The 16,090-nt window shown below is 53.2% G+C and overlaps 1 protein-coding gene across 1 annotated transcript in view; it reads right to left on the bottom strand.

Moving 5' to 3' along the window:
* Positions 1-16,090, bottom strand: part of PDGFRB (platelet derived growth factor receptor beta) — a 42,871-nt gene that overhangs the window by 25,969 nt on the left and 812 nt on the right. The window lies entirely within an intron of this gene.

Here is a 16,090-nt window from a genome sequence, read left to right as displayed (position 1 = left end):
TTTGAGATGGAGACTTGCTCTGTCACCAGGCTGGAGTGCAGTGGCACTATCTCAGCTCACTGCAACCTCTGCCTCCCAGATTCAAGCAATTCTCCTGCCTCAGCCTCCTGAGTAGCTGGAACTACAGGTGCCTGCCGCCACGCCCAGCTAACTTTTGTATTTTTAGTAGAGATGGGGTTTCACCATGTTGGCCAGGATGATCTCGATCTCTTGGCCTTGTGATCTGCCTGCCTCGGCCTCCCAAAGTGCTGGGATTACATGCGTGAGCCACCGCACCCGGCCAGCTCTGCCTTTTTTACTGGCCAAAGAGAAGGTTCTAGTCACCATGAATCTTACTGGGGTGTTTTGAGGAGGTGGGGACTAGTAAGCAGGAGGGAGCTACATTCCTGAGGCTAGAGTCCCATGAGAATCCACTACCCATCTCGCTCTGCAGATGGAATTTCCATGACTATTCATCCATAGACTTGCTGTGCTGGCTTTGACAAGTTGTTTCCCTCTCTGGGCCTCAGTTTCCCCATCTCTACAATTAAGAGTTAGACAACAGTGTTTCAGGGGACTTCTGCTGGTGATGTGGAACCCCAGGAGGTGGCAGGGGAAGAGTGGTAGGGACAGGCTGGAGGGCCAGGGAGGGCAGAGTAGGGCTTAGGGCACTCAGACATGACCTCCCAGGCCATCGTGGATGACTCCCTGACACCCCCTCATTGTCCACCCAATTAGGGGCCTCTTTGTGCTTCCCAGAGGCTGCTCTGTTTCCAGCCTATTCCAGGGAGGCCCAGGCAGCTGACTTGATGATGGTGGGCTTGCCTGTGACAACTTCCCGTCTTTAGGACAGTACTCCAGGGAAGGGTCACCTAGGACAACCTGGATGTCACAGTCAGAGAGCAGGCACTCCCCCACCTGCTGTCCCTCCTGCCCAGGAGGCCTCTAGAGTAGAGAGAGGGAGGGAACCCCTAGGTGTCCCCCTTTTGCCCATGAAGAGAGTGTTGTATGCCAGGAACCCCTCAGGATTCCTTCTATTCTGGCCAGGTTGGAGGCTCAGAGGCCCAAGGTGGAGATCAGGCCTAGCTCCTCATGTGATTCAGAGGGACGGACCCCTTAGGGGAGCAGAGTGAGGACCCTAAGCCCATGGGAGCAGAGTGAGGATCCCAAGTCCAGGGGCACAGAGTGGAATGCCAAGTCCAGGGGAGAGGAGTGGGAACCCGAGTCCAGGGGAGAGAATTGGGGGGCCCCAAGTCCAGGGGAGAGGAGTGGGGGACCCCAAGTCCAGAGGAGAAGAGTGGGAACCCCAAGTCCAGGGAGAGGAGTGGGGGGCCCCAAGTCCAGGGTAGAGGAGTGGGGGGCCCCAAGTCCAGGGGAGAGGAGTGGGGGGCAGAGTAAGGACCCCCAAGTCCAAGGGAGTAGAGTGGGGGCCCCAGTCCAAAGGAGTAGAGTAAGGTTCCAAAGTCCAGGGGAGAGGAGGGGGGCCCCAAGTCCAGGAGAGCAAGCATGCTTGGGGAGTCACTCTCAGAGCCCAGACTTCCCTCCTCCCAGCACGCACGCTTCTCCACTCCTTTCCCACTGCCTTAATCTAAATAAATCCAGCCCATCTTGGCCACATCCGCCAGCAACAGCTTCCCTCCCTCAGGGTCCTGAGGCTCCCACGACACAGGCAGGCCAGGGCGGGGGCCCTGCATTGCTGCGGGGCTGATGGAGGAAGCCTGCACACAGTGAGCACATGCACACAGCACAGATGCACAGATACCTGCACTCCCTCACACGCTCCTCTGAAACACATATGTATGCAACAGGCCACGTGTGTGCCAAGCCCTCATGCAGGCACCAAACACGTGCACACCCACACAAAACACAGGCACACAGCTTTCACTGTGCCCAGCACATGTGGAGATGCACCCATGTGCAACAGTTCACATGCATATGCAGCGCATACAACATGCACAGAACTGTGCACACAGAACACCAGATTCACCGGAACACACAGCCACATGCATGGACAAACCAGAAAGCCCGTGTTACTGTGTCAGGAACCATTCTGAGCATTTGGCATGTATTGGCTCACTTGATCCTCAGTCAACACTATGAGGTAGATACATTTCCATGTTACAGGTGGGGAAACCAAGGCAGAGAGCACTTAATAACTGGGCTAGGAGAGCAGGGCCAGAAGGGGTAGAGCAGACATTAAAGTAAGGTGGTGTGACTCTGTGCTGTATGCCACCAGCCCCACAGCTTCTCTGACCAACATGCAGGTTTGGTTGGGTCTAGGGAGAAGGCAATGGGGACTCAGAAACAGATGGATTTGAGAGTTGCTTAGCTGAGAATCTACAGGACTGGGTGACTTAATATTGAGGGGCTGGGGGCAGGCGCGGTGGCTCATGCCTATAACCCCAGCACTTTAGGAGGCCAAGGCAGGTGGATCATGAGGTCAAGAGATCGAGACTCTCCTGGTCAACACGATGAAACCCCGTCTCTACTAAAACTACAAAAAATTAGCTGGGCATGGTGGTGCGCACCTGTAGTCCCAGCTACTCAGGAGGCTGAGGCAGGAGAATTGCTTGAACCCAGGAGGCGGAGGTTGCGGTGAGCCGAGATCGTGCCATTGCGCTCCAGCCTGGGTAACAAGAGCGAAACTCTGTCTCAAAAAAAAAAAAATTAAGGTGCTGGAGAGGGAGGTATGCACCCCTGTATCTGGCTTGAAATACTAGGAGGCAGGAGTGTGAGTGTGTGTGTGTGTGTGTGTGTGCATGTTGAGGGGACAATGCCATTTTCTGACATGAGAATGAGGCCAAAGAGCAGCAGTGAGAGCTGAGGCAGAGCTGGTTTAGGATGCGGAGGGTCTGTGGGCACTGAGGGGACAGAGGGATGCTCAGTCTGGAGGCCGGGAACAGGCTGTGTAGAAACAGCAGTGAGATGGGATGAGAGAGGGCCACCCTGCCGCAGGGAGAAGGGGGGTGCTGGGGGCAGGCAGTGTCAGGCCAGGGATGTTCTGAATAAACCAAATGCCTGAGGGAGGAGGAGGCCTGGCTGTAGGGTTATGGGGTCAGAGTCTTGGAATGTCAGCGCGCCAAAGCCCTCAGGGATCATCTATCCGATCCAACAGTCGTTCTGTGTTCCATTGTACTGGTGGGGAAACTGAGGCTTAGAGAAGGAAAGCGAGTGTCCCACTGTTTTGGCCTAGACAAGATGGGATCGGGTGGTCAGTGGGGCTGAAGCTCACCTGCCTGCGCAGCTCCCTGCCTCCAGCCCGTGCTCAGACGTGAGACTGGTGGCTCAAGGCCCCAAGGTGCAGGCCACAGCGGCTACCCCACCCTCTCCGCAGCACACCTGTCCTGACACACATTGATCTTTGTTTCAAAGTCACTTTCTCTGTACAGGCCCAGTCAGGCAGGGATTGGTGACTGGGACTCAGAGGAGGGAATTTGCTAAGTTGTTGACAGTAGTGAGCCACAGACCCCAGGCTCCTGACCCAGTCCCGTCCAGTCTTCAGATACTTTACAGGCCTACGACAGACTGGCAGGGGGCTGGGGTGGGCACCTGGCACCTGGTTCTAGTCCCAGCTGTCACACCCACTTATAGAATAGTGGTCCCCTCATCTGCAGAGAATACATCCCAAGGCCCCAGTAGATGCCTGAAACTTTGGATAAAACCAAACCCTGGCTGGGCGCAGTGGCTCACGCCTATAATCTCAGCACTTTGGGAGGCTGAGGTGGGTGGATCACGAGGTCAGGAGTTCAAGACCAGCCTGATCAACATGGTGAAATCCCATCTCTACTAAAAATACAAAAATTAGCTAGGCATGGTGGCATGCCTGTAATCCCAGCTACTCAGGAGGTTGAGGCAGAAGAATCGCTTGAACCCAGGAGGCGGAGGTTATAGTGAGCCGAGATCGCACCACTGCACTCCAGCCTGGGAGACAGAGCAAGACACCGTCTCAAAAAGACAAAAAACCAAACCCTATCACCAAACCCTAGACATACTATGTTTTTCCCCCTACAAATACATACTTACTATGAAGTTTTATGTATAAATAAGGCACAGTAAGAGGTGAACAACATTAAGTAATAGAACAATGATAACAACATACTGTAATAAAAGTTATTTGACTGTGGTCAAATATGTCACTGTAAGGTATCACCCTTGTTCCTGTGAAGGTGTGGGATGGCACAGTGCCTACATGATGAGACGAAGTGAGGTGACGGCGCAGGCATTGTGAAGTAGCGTTAGGCTACTACTGACCTCCAGATGTTATCAGAAGGATCATGTATGTCATCTGCTCCAGATGATCCTGGACCATCGAGCCATGATGATGTTGATGGCTGGATGTCAGGAGTGGCCTTTGTTGATGACTACCAGGAGAGTAGTGTATATGGACAAAGGGATGATTCACTCCTGGGCGGGACAGACAGGACAGTGTAAGATTTCATCACACTACTCCGAACAGCACAAAATTTAAAGCTTCTAAGTTGTTTGTTTCTGGAATTTTCCATTTAATGTTTTTGGACCACAGTGGATCTGGGGTAACTGAAACTTCAGAAGGCAAAACTGCAGATAAGGGCGACTACTGTCCAGTCCTGTCCCTTGCTGAGCCTCAGTTTCCCCATCTGTGCAAAAGGGTGGGCAAAACTGTCCTGAGAGCACTTTCAGGGCTGGCATGCAGTGGCCTCAGGACTCCATGCCGGGAAGGCAGCTGTGCCGAGTTGGAATGCTGGGCTCGGGGTGGGGGTGCTGGGGAGGGGCCCCAGCCGGGATGTCATGACTCAGCTCCGAGAAGGCTGTCAGTTCCAGGCCTGGGAGTGCGTGGGGGCAAGAGGCATCTGGAGCCAGGGATGAAGTCCTCCCACCAGCAGCTAGTGAGTAGGAAAGGGACAGCAGCACAGCCTGGGCCTGGCTGCGAGTCTGGCCCATGTGGCTGTCCCCAAGCAGGCTGAGATGTGGGTGTGATCTGGCCACGTGGTCAGGGAGCCCCAACCTAGAAGCCAGGGAAGAAAGCAGACCGGCCTCTCCACCCAACCTTTGAGAACCTTCCGGCCCTGGCCCTGATAGCTCCCTCGCAACTGAGAGAGGAAGACGGCTGCCCCCAACTCAGCTCCCCAAGGCCCAAGCCAGGCCCTCACACTCGTCACTCACTCTGTGCTCCTCTCCCCATGAGGCCTCCCCAGGGAACACAATGGAAAGAAATGACCTATTTTCTGGAAGTCCAAAATAAGATGAAACATCTGTCTGGAACAGAGCCAGGCTGATAAAGAACGGGCTGATCTCCCAAGCCCGAGCCCCCCTCTCCTGCAGCACACACCCCCTCACCCATCAGAGTGCATGTGCTTGGGGGTGGGGCCGGCCGGCTCCTTGGAACAGCGCGTGGGAAAGCGCTCAGTGTGTGCCTCAGGGCTGCTGGGGGCCCAAGGGAGGAGGCCTGGGTCCCCAGGAAGGCTGGGAACCAGCCAGAGAAGGAGGTCAGTGAGGGAGGGAGGCCCGCTGCACACCCCTACCCAGCGGCTGCACAGCAAGCACTTCCTGCCTCCTGTGGCGCCTTGAGGGCCATCGCCAGGGCCCTGTGGATTCCTGGTCCAGAGTCCCCCCACTCACCCCGGCCCCATCTGGGCCTCCAATAGCCTTAAAAATAACAATCATCATAATAGTTACCTCTGATTTAGTACAGTTGGCCCTTGAACTACACAGGTTTGAGCTGTGCAGGTCCACTCACACGTGAACATTTTACATAGGTGAAAAATTCACATCCTTCCTATCTCGCCACCTCCTCCACCTCTGCCACCCCAAGAGCAAGGCCAACCCCTTCTCTGCCTCCTCCTTCTCAGCCTACTTAATGTGCAGACGAGGGAAAAGACTCTTAATGAATACAGAATGTATTTTCTCTTTTTTGTGATTTTCTTTTCTCTAGCTTACATTATTATAAGAACACAGTATGTAATATACATAACAACAGACAAAATATGTGTTCATTGACCTTACGTTATCAGTAAGGCCAACAGTACACTATTAGCAGTTAAATTTGGGGGGAGTCAAAAGCTATACCTGAATTTTTGACTTTGAGGTTGGTGGGCATCCCTAGCCCTCTCGTTGTTCAAGGGTCCAGTGTACCTATTACCCACCATCTGGGCTAAGCTCCTTATGTGAATGATCTCACTGAGTCCTCAGAACAATCCCATGGCATCAGTACTGCTTCCTCATTTTACAGATGAGGAAACTGAGGCACGGAGTGGTTACATTGTTTGCCCAAGAGCTTGCCAGTGGTGGCTCCAGTGTTTGATCCTGGGCAGACAGGCTCCAGAGCACACAGCCCAATGCCCGTGTGAAAGCCCGTCTGGGGCACGAGGCAAAGATGAGGAGCCCTGCAAAAAGGATAGCCAGATAGCCTGGTACCTGGCACAGAACAAGCTTGAATAAAAAAATAAAAGTCGTCAGCCTCATTCTTTCACCTTCTTTGTCCCAGCTTCTTTCGTTCTTTGATGCTCTCTTTGGAGCTGGGTAAAGCTGAAGCTGACAATTTGAGTGGAAAACAGTCACACTATGTTTCACAGAGCCCTACAATCTTAGTACATTTCCACTATTCACATATCCCTGACCTTCTCTGCAACTGCACGCCTCCCATGACAGGGATCTCACCACCTCACCTGTGTCCCATTTCATTCTTAGCCAGCTCAGCATCTTCAGAGGCCAGACTATTGAGAATTGTTAATTACGCTAAGTACAGTTTATCCCACTGTGTTCTCTGCTTATTGGTCCTTCTTCAATCCTCCAACCACCCTCTCCCCAAACACAGGACGTCTCCCTAGTCATTGTTCTGATCCCCACAATCTGGAAACAAACAAAAGCCCCTACTAATTTAGAGCCAGGCACTCTGCTAAATGAGATCATCTGGAGGTTTTGTTTCCTCCACATGACTACCCTGTGTGGGGGTACACTCATTATTCACATTTTACAGAGGAGGATACTGAGTCTCAGAGACTTTTGGTAACTTTCCCAAGGTCACATCTTAAGTGTTATTTAAGTAACTTTCCCAAAGTCACATAAGTAAGATGCAAAGGAACTGGAATGCAAACTCAGGCGGGTCTAACTCCAAAGCCTATGTTCCTTCTTTTTTAGAGGCAGGGTCTTGCTCTGTTGCCCAGGCTGGAGTACAGTGGCATGGTGGCACAATCATAGCTCACAGCTCACTACAGTCTCAAACTCCTGGGCTCAAGCAATCCTCCCGCCTCAGCCTCCTGAGTAGCTGGGACTATAGATATGCGTCACCACAACTGCCAAAACCTGAATTCTTGCCCGACATGCCAGACTGCCTATCTCCTACCCAGAAACAGTTCTGCCTATCTGGCCTGACTCCCTCTAATGGAGTCCATGTGGAATCTAGCATCTCATGGATGAGAAGGTCCTTGGGGGTCTGGGTCCCACCTCTGCTCTGACTGAGGGGCAGTGTGTACAGGGGGGCCTGTCCTGAGTCACCAATAATTTTAAAGTCAAGCTAGGGATAGAACTCAGGACCTTTCTGCAACTTTACTGCAGAGGCTGAGGGTCAGCACACAAGGCTAAGGAGAGGGGTCTTTGCTTAGGAAAGCTGGGGTCTGGCAGGGGCAGTGCTCCTGTGGGACAGAGCCTCCAGGCAATCAGCCCAGGTGTGTGGTCAGCTCTGCCACCGGCCTGCTGTGCTCAGGGTCCAGGCCCCCTCCTGCGGGGGCCCAAGTACCCCCTTCCACTGTTTGCAGAGGGCCAGGGCCTCTGTAGCTGTGGAGTTCCAGGCCTCCACCATCCCGAGCTGCCCTCCCCGCCCCCACCCCCAGAGCCTCATCTCCAGCCGGTGTCATGGCAACGGAGAGTGCCAGGCCCTGGCAGCCAAAGGAGCCCCTGAGAGGGGTCCCAGGCTGAGACTGAGGAGGGGGGTGCGGCAGGCGCAGACAAGCAAACCTTCTGTTCCCCGGGCTGCTGCCAGCCCGGAGCAGCCATGGGTAGGGGTGGGGGCCGCAAATAGAATGGGTTCTCAGAGCCAAGTGGGCAGGGGACAGGCAGGCCTTGGGCCATTCACACTGACCCACCAGCACACAGCCTTCCCCCACAGGCCTAGAGCCTGCACATAGGGGAGGGGGAACTAGCTAATGAGCAAACCCTCCGCTTGTAAGTGCCAATTACCGAGCATTGAGATTCCCCTCAGAGCCCTCTGGGGCGGCAGAGCCGGAGGGCAGAAAACCCCCGTTTCACTGACCCTCTCACCGTCTCAGCATCAGTCCTCCCACCCCGTCTTTGGTCATTCACTTTCCCTCCCCTCTGTGCCTCAGTTTACTCATCTGTAGATTGGGGCTCGTCACTGAGTTGTCAGGGCTACTGAAGGAGTTAACACAAGCAAAATGCTCAGAACAGGGCCTGGCACACAGCCCTCTGCAAAGTTGGTGGCCACATTATTATTATTCATTCACTAGAGGGAGAAGTCACTCACTCACTCAGCCTCGCGTGCACAGCCAAGGCTCCACAGCACTAGGCTTCTCAGCAAAGGGATGCGTGTCAGAAGTGAGACGGTGCAGGAAGGCCTCTCCCAAGAAAGGCTCCTCAGGAAGAGGCAGTTGCTATGATTATTGGTACGATCGGTAGCAACAGCCCTTTTCAGTGGACCGAGGCTCAGTGAGGAGGGTCTCATCCTGGCACACTCAGGAATTTAGTGACTAAATCTAATGACTGCCAGTCCACCGTCTGTCACCTACTTCTTTCCTGACCTTTTGTCTTAGTCCTTTAATATGACTTCCTACAAACCAGGAAACCTACCTAACAACAATCTGGACTCTCTCCAAGTTCTTAATATGAAATTAGGAGCGCAGTAGGTGCTCAATAAATGCTTACACAGTATGAGGCATTACAAGGCTCTGTAGGGTCAGTTCTTCAGTCCCAGGGCCTCGGCTGCCTCCTAATAACACAGGATTCAGTAGCCTACGGAACTGACATGGGCAGGCACTGGTGACTCGTTCCTTCCAGGGAGGTGATGGGATGAGCTGGTGGAAGCAGAACAGACATATGGCACTCTGAAGCCAACAGGCTGTGCCTGATGCCATCCAGGGCAGAGAAATGGCATGGGAGCCCCGCCAGGCTGTGAGCCTGGTTCCAGCTGGAAGCCACTTATTCCTGGGTCCAAGCCCCAGATCTACCACCTTGTAATTGGGTGACCTCTCTGAGTTTAGCTTGTCTGAGTCTTGATTTCCTGGGAAATGGCATGAGAGACCTCCTTTTCCATTGCTGGGAGGGCCAGAGACGATGACGCACAGCACTTGGCACATCATGGGTGCTCGGTAAACGGTAACTCATATGAGTCTATGATGGCTCCAGTGGGGAGAGGGAGCATGGCTTCCTGAGGGAGGTGGCCTTGAGCTAGGCCTTCAGAATTTCATTGAGTTCTTTGGCAGAAGATGCCAGGGAAGGTTATTGCCAGGGCTCTGTGGGAGATGGCAAAGCATCTGGGAGAAATGGCAGGGAGACATGTGTTAGGCTAGAAACTGGGGCTCTTCAGCAAACAGGTAGGTGACCGCCAGGGAAGGAGGCAGGGAGGCTTTGGGAAAGGTCTGTGGTGCTGTGTGAGGGTTTGCTCTGGGCGCACCAGGAAGCCAACTCTTCAGGACATTGACAGTGACGGTGGGTGGTAGCTGCTGGCTAGGCAGGGCAATGCTGTAACTCCAGGCACTGTGGAGAGGGGCCTCCAGGCAGGAAGATGACACCAGCAAGCTGGCATTTAGTGGGAGGCTGTGGATGACGATGGGGACAGTCGAGGCAGCAAGGCTGGTTTTGGGGATGAAGACATCCCAGGCCCAGCCTGAACTTTCTGGCAGGACCAGTTACATAATTTGTGGGTCAAGCACAAAATGGAAAGGCAGGGCTCCTTGTTGAAAATTATTAAGAATTTCAAGATGATGACTACAGAACACTAAACCAAACATAGGCCTTCATGAGGAAGAGTGCTCATGAAGTCATCTCTGTGCCCTGGACTAAAGGGGAGGCCATCTGTCTGTCTCCATCCATTTATCCATCCATCCATCCAACCCTCTACCCATCTACCCACTCACCAATCCATTTATGCATCTCTATATACACTTATTTATCTAGTCACCATTTCACTTATCCATTCAGCAGATAGGCCACGGGTTGGGAGCTGACAAGGACACAGATACAGGTGAGATGGGAGCCGCCCACAGTCCACCAGGTCAAACCTACAACTTTAATGCTCTGCGTCAGGAGGGGCCAGGGCTTCTGTGACATGTTTAGAAAGCTGAGCCTTGCCCCTCTAGGGCTAACTGGAAACCCCACCCCACCCCATAACCACTGAGGCTCAGCCTCAAATGGAGAAGCTGGTGGGGCCACTGCCTTTGGGTTTTCACTTCTCAGAAGGGAAGGTAACAGAATAGCAGCAACAAGAATGTGCTAAAACAGCCACAGAAAGCATGGCAGGAACTCTCAGGGACTAAGGGCAGAGCTGGATGGACCTCTGGGGGTCACTAAGCTTCTCCCTCGGCTTCTCTCCACTTTATTATAAGAGGAAACTATAGGGGCCCGGGCGCGGTGGCTCAAGCCTGTAATCCCAGCACTGTGGGAGGCCGAGGCGGGTGGATCACGAGGTCAAGAGATCAAGACCATCCTGGTCAACATGGTGAAAACCCGTCTCTACTAAAACTACAAAAAATTAGCTGAGCATGGTGGCGCGTGCCTGTAGTCCCAGCTACTCAGGAGGCTGAGGCAGGAGAATTGCCTGAACCCAGGAGGCGGAGGTTGCGGTGAGCCGAGATCTTGCCATTGCACTCCAGCCTGGGTAACAAGAGCGAAACTCCGTCTCAAAAAAAAAAAAAAAAGAGGAAACTATAATTAAAATGAAGAAGTGGTGTGGCCAAAGGCTCGGGGGTCCAGCAAGCTGCCCAGGAAGATTCCCATCTCTTGTTGGATGGCTTTGCTCCTTTTCAGCCCAAACTCTGTGCAGAGAGAACTGGAGGCTGAGTCCTGAACCACAGCGGTGGAGCTGGGTCTCTCTAGGCCTTCAGAGACATGGTGAAGATACAGCACCTGTAGTGGAACAAAGGTGAGTCCAGGTCCCAGGCTCACCGTCATCACCAGTGATCTGTATGGACCTCAGGTCTCAGGCTCACTGCTATCACCAATGATCTGTAGGGACCTCAGGTCCCAGGCTTCCTGCTATCACCAATGATCTGTAGGGACCTCAGGTCCCAGGCTTCCTGCTATCACCAATGATCTGTAGGGACCTCAGGTCCCAAGCTCAGCACCATCACCAATGATCTGTAAGGACCTCAGGTCTCAGGCTCACTGCTATCATCAATGATCTGTAGGGACCTCAGGTCCCAGGCTCAGCTCCATCACCAATGATCTGTACGGACCTTAGATGCAACCCTTCCCCTCTCTGGACCTTAGTTCCTATCCATACAATAAAGCAGTTGAATCAGGTGACCCCCAAAAGTCTTTTTCATCTCTGACATTCAGGAACTTTCAGACTCCCTGACCCTCCCAAGAGACAGCCTTCTCCATCACAGGGCAGAGAAGCTGGTATCTCTGGCAGATAAAAGGTTTTGGGCACCTGAGACATCAAATAGCCCTGATCTGAACTGAGGGGAGGAGAGGATTTTAATGTGGTTAAAGCAATACACTTTGATTTTCAGGCCAGGGGTGGACCACTCCAGGAAGCATCTGGTGGATGTAGGGGGGTGGGGGCGGGCTCTGGAGCTAGGGCTTGGAGGTTCAGGAAGTCTTTATCCTGAGATGTGGGCCTGAGGGCTCAGGAGGGATGTGAGGTGGCTTCTACACTAGAAGGAACAAGTATGTGAATTTCACACCCACTCCCACTAGAGGTAGGTCCCCATGCCCATTTCTCCCCTCACCTCTGGATCCCATCACTCATCTGGGCCAAAGCCTTGCTTCCTCTTGAAATTAGAGCATATGAGGTTCGAAAAACAGCACTGGAAGGGACCTAAAGGGTTACAACATCCACACACAGCCCCCTGTGGGTCCACCTCCCTGGCCCTCCTTGCTCAGCATCCCAGGAAAATGGGCATGTGGGCTCTGTGGGAACCCTCTGAGCTCCTCGAGAAACTGAGCATGGTAAGGGGACACATTAATTGTTAGACGATTCCTCCTTGTTATTGCTGTTTAAAGTTTTCCATTAGTTGTCATCGATCCTGACCTCTTTCTGTAATGTGTAGAGAAAGGGTAAGAAAAAAAACCCTTTCATTGTGAAGTTAAATATGCATGATCCCTGAGTACACAGCAATGCTTGTGCAGCTGCCAATCTAGGCTGGCGTGGCTTGGAATCCTGAAATTGTTTTAGGGCTGGAAGAAAGCTTTGCCATCATCTGGGTCAACCTCCTTGTTTGACTGATGGGAAAACTGAGGTTCCAAGAGGGATCGACTTGTGCACAGTCCATAGGGTTCTAGGGTCTGATGACTACCTGGGAAATGCATCCCAGGCCCCATCCAGCCTCTCATTAAGGGGCTTTGGAGTCGGAAACACCCAGGAGCAAATCCCAGCTCTGCCACTTCTGAGCTGTAGGACCTTAGGCAACTGACTGTGCACTTTCTCAACTGTAAAATAGGGAGAGGTTAGCCAGGCACAGTGGTTCATGCCTGTAATCCCAGCACTTTGGAAGGCTGAGGCAGGCGGATCACTTGAGGTCAGGAATTTGAGACCAGCCTGGCCAACATGGTGAAACCCCGTCTACTACGAATACAAAAATTAGCCAGGCGTAGTGGCGGTCACCTGTAATCCCAGCAACTCGGGAGGCTGAGGCAGGAGAATCGCTTGAACCCGGGAGGCAGAGGTTGCAGTGAGCCGAGATCACCCCACTGCGCTCCAGCCTGGGAGACAGAGCAAGACTCCGTCTCAAAAAAAAAAAAAAAAAAATGGGGAGAGTTTATATATCTAATTTTGAGGTTGCTGTAATGGTTAAATTAATCTAGTAAGTATTTATTAAGAACATCCTGAATGCTAAGCATGTTCTAGGCGCTGAGGAATACAGCAGCAACTTCGAGGTATCGGATGTAAAGCAGAATTGAAGTAGACACAGAAACTGCTAAGAACGGGTTGGTTCCTGTTATAGCATCCTGCTCACACTGCTTCCTAGCAGAGGTGCTATAAGCCCTGACCCTGGGGAGGGGCCCAACACCCCTTCCCTTCCCTCCTAACACTCTGGTCATAAGACAAGGGCACAGAAAAAAGATTCCCATTCCAAGAACCCACTGCCCACTGGGTTCTGAATCAATTGCAAGAGATGGATGGGCATTTCAGAAGACCCTTTCACCCCTTTCTCCCTCCTCACTGCACTCAACAGCAGCCTGTTCTCAGCAAATGCCCAGAGCACCCTCCTTTAGCCTAGGAGGTAGCTGGTCTCAGAGTCAGACCGTGGCCTGTGCCTGGAGGATGGACACAGATCTTTAGAACATGAGTGATGTCCAGGTCCCTTCCATGGGCAGAGCATTTTGCAGGTTGCAGACTAATTTCATGGTCAAGTGGTCCAATGCAGGAGGCTGGGAGAGCAGTGGCTCTCTCAGCCAGTGGCCAGAGGTCCAGCTGTGAAGTACAGGAACTGTGCTCAGCACCTTGCAAATGCTGTTGTCTCATGGAGCCCACATGTGGCCTTGCTGCTCCCAGAGAAGGAGACTGAGGCCCAGAGAGGCAAGGCGCTGGCCCAGGGTCACACAGCCAGAAACTGAGTCAGGTTCAACGTATAGTCATCTGATCCCCAAGCCTGGTGCCGTTTACCCACAGCGCTCACTGCCTCACAGCTGTGGAAGCAGCTCAGAGATGGGATGTTTTGGGGGTCTGAGGCTGGCCACACGGTGGATTTGAGTCGAGCCAGGGCAAGCACTAGGTCTCCTGACTCTTGATCCACGGTGCTTTCCGCTGCCCGCCCCACATCTGTGGGCAATTACAAGTCCCAGCTCTTCTCCCCACAGAGGAGGGGGGCTGCTGATAACTGCTGTCTGGGAGAAGGGTGCTAACCAGATGGTCTCCTTCCTCTCTCAGGACCAAGCCAGGGCCTGGGCGGACCTTGGAGCAGTCAGACCTGAGGCTGCACTTTTGCTGGGGAAGGTGCTGAAGCCAGGAGCAGGCTCTGCAGAGGGAAGGAGATTCTTCCCTCTGACTGGGAACTTCCCGGGGAGCACGAGGTGAAGGCTTTAGGACCAGGCTGACTTCAGCCTAAACACCACCTCGACAGCACTGTGTGGCCCTGGCAAAGTCACCTGACCTCTCCAGACCTCAGCTTCCTCATCTACAAAAAGGAGATCCTAACACTGATTTCGAAAACTTGCCATGAGGATTCCAAGGTATGGGAGGTGCCAGGCTCTATGCCTGCATGGGCTAGGTGTTCAGGGACAGGGACCACTATAACTGTATGTCCCTGAATACTGTGAATTCAGGGTCTCCTGCTCGGACCCTGAATTCACAGCATTCAGGGACTTACAGTCATGGTGGTGGACTGCATGACTTCAGAACTTGTCACTAGAGGCCTCTGTGCTCTCAGGGGGTCACAGAGGGAAGCAGAGAGACTCCTCCCTGCTTGCAATGGAGAAATGCCACTTGGAGGAGCCACATGATGTCCTGCAAGGGCACCTGAGGCGATGGCTGGAGGTCTGGTCTAGTCTCACACTTGGGAGCAAGTCTTCAGTGAGCTCCTCCTCCCTTTCACCAGGACATCTCAGCCCCACTGCCTACCCAGGGCTGGGCACTGGGGGCAGAGCATAGGATGGTGAAACCTTTCCCCAGCAGAAAGTGCAGCCTCAGGTCTGACTGCTGGGGCCTGAACAATCTCCAATGAACAAACAAAACACAAACAGATCACCCACAGGTGAGGGCCAAGTAGCATGGCTTCAGCACAAAGTGCATGGCTAGCACTTGGAAGATAGGAAGAACCTGGGAAGGCTGCCTGGAAGAGATGGAGTACAGAATATCCCTGAAAGAAAAGTGATGAGGAAGGGCATTCCAGGAAGGGGGAAAAGGGGGGGCAAATGCCCACAAGCAGGATAGTGCACATTCCTTTCGGGAATTCTGGGATCTGACTGGTGGGAACAAAAGGCCCAAGTTTGGAGTAATGGGGCACAAGGAGATTCCAACCTCTCCAGGCTGTGCCACTTTCTAGATGTGTAGCTACAATTATGTGGCCACGTGTGCCTCAGTTTCCTCATGTATAAAGCGGAGGTAAAAACAGTCGCTGCCTCTGGGGTTGCTGGTGAGCATTACACGGTATCAGTCTCATAAAGCACTCAGCGCAGTCTCGGCATGCAGTAAGTGTCAATCAGTGGCAGCCTCTGTTTGGAGATGGGATTTACTCCAGGCACTGGGGAGCCACAGGCGGATCCTGGGCAGGGAGGTGGTGTGATCAGATTTATGCTTTAGAATGGCATGGAGAAGGGGTAGGGTCCAGAAGGAGGGAGACAAAGAGGAGGCCTGAGCAGCTGCCTGGGGCCAAAGGAAATGGCCGGTGGCTGACCCCTTCTTCACAGAGGAGCCCCCAGATCTGATGGCCAGGTCCCAGCCCCCAGCCCCCAGCCCCAGCAGCTTGACCACTAGGGGGTTGCCATGGCCCCCGTTCGCCCTCAAACTTTTCTAGCTGCTGGGGGTTTAGAAGGATATCACAGGAATTTAGAAAATTTGCAAATCCATTTAAATCTCCAAAGGTTGCCTGGTGGCTGACTGGCCTAAAGCCAGACTGACTCTCAGAAACACAGCTTGGGCGGAGAACTGCGGTGTGGGTCCTGTGGTCCTCGTCCCCTGCTTTTGGTGTACCTGCCTACCTTCTCCCAATTCCCCTCTCCTGCCACCCCCCCCATATGACTGTGCTGTGATTTGGAGGCCCCCACTCAGCACTCAGAACCCCTGGAGATTGTTTGGTGAAGGCAGGAGCAGCGGGGATGATGAGGTGGAGGCCACTCACCCCAGAGCTGGGGAAAGGAGAGAGCTGGCTCCTCCAGCCCTGACATCACCCATAGTCCCCCAGCCTCCTCTCATCTGATTTTGTTAAAAATATATTTCATTTGGCCGGGCGCGGTGGCTTACGCCTGTAATCCCAGCACTTTGGGAGGCCGAGACGGGTGGATCACGAGGTCAAGAGAT

The sequence above is a fragment of the Cebus imitator genome, unplaced genomic scaffold, assembly GCF_001604975.1.
Source record: "Cebus imitator isolate Cc_AM_T3 unplaced genomic scaffold, Cebus_imitator-1.0 Scaffold71, whole genome shotgun sequence".
Lineage (NCBI taxonomy): Eukaryota > Metazoa > Chordata > Mammalia > Primates > Cebidae > Cebus > Cebus imitator.
The sequence above is the reverse complement of the archived record's forward strand: the minus strand, read 5'-3'. Positions and strand labels throughout refer to the sequence as shown.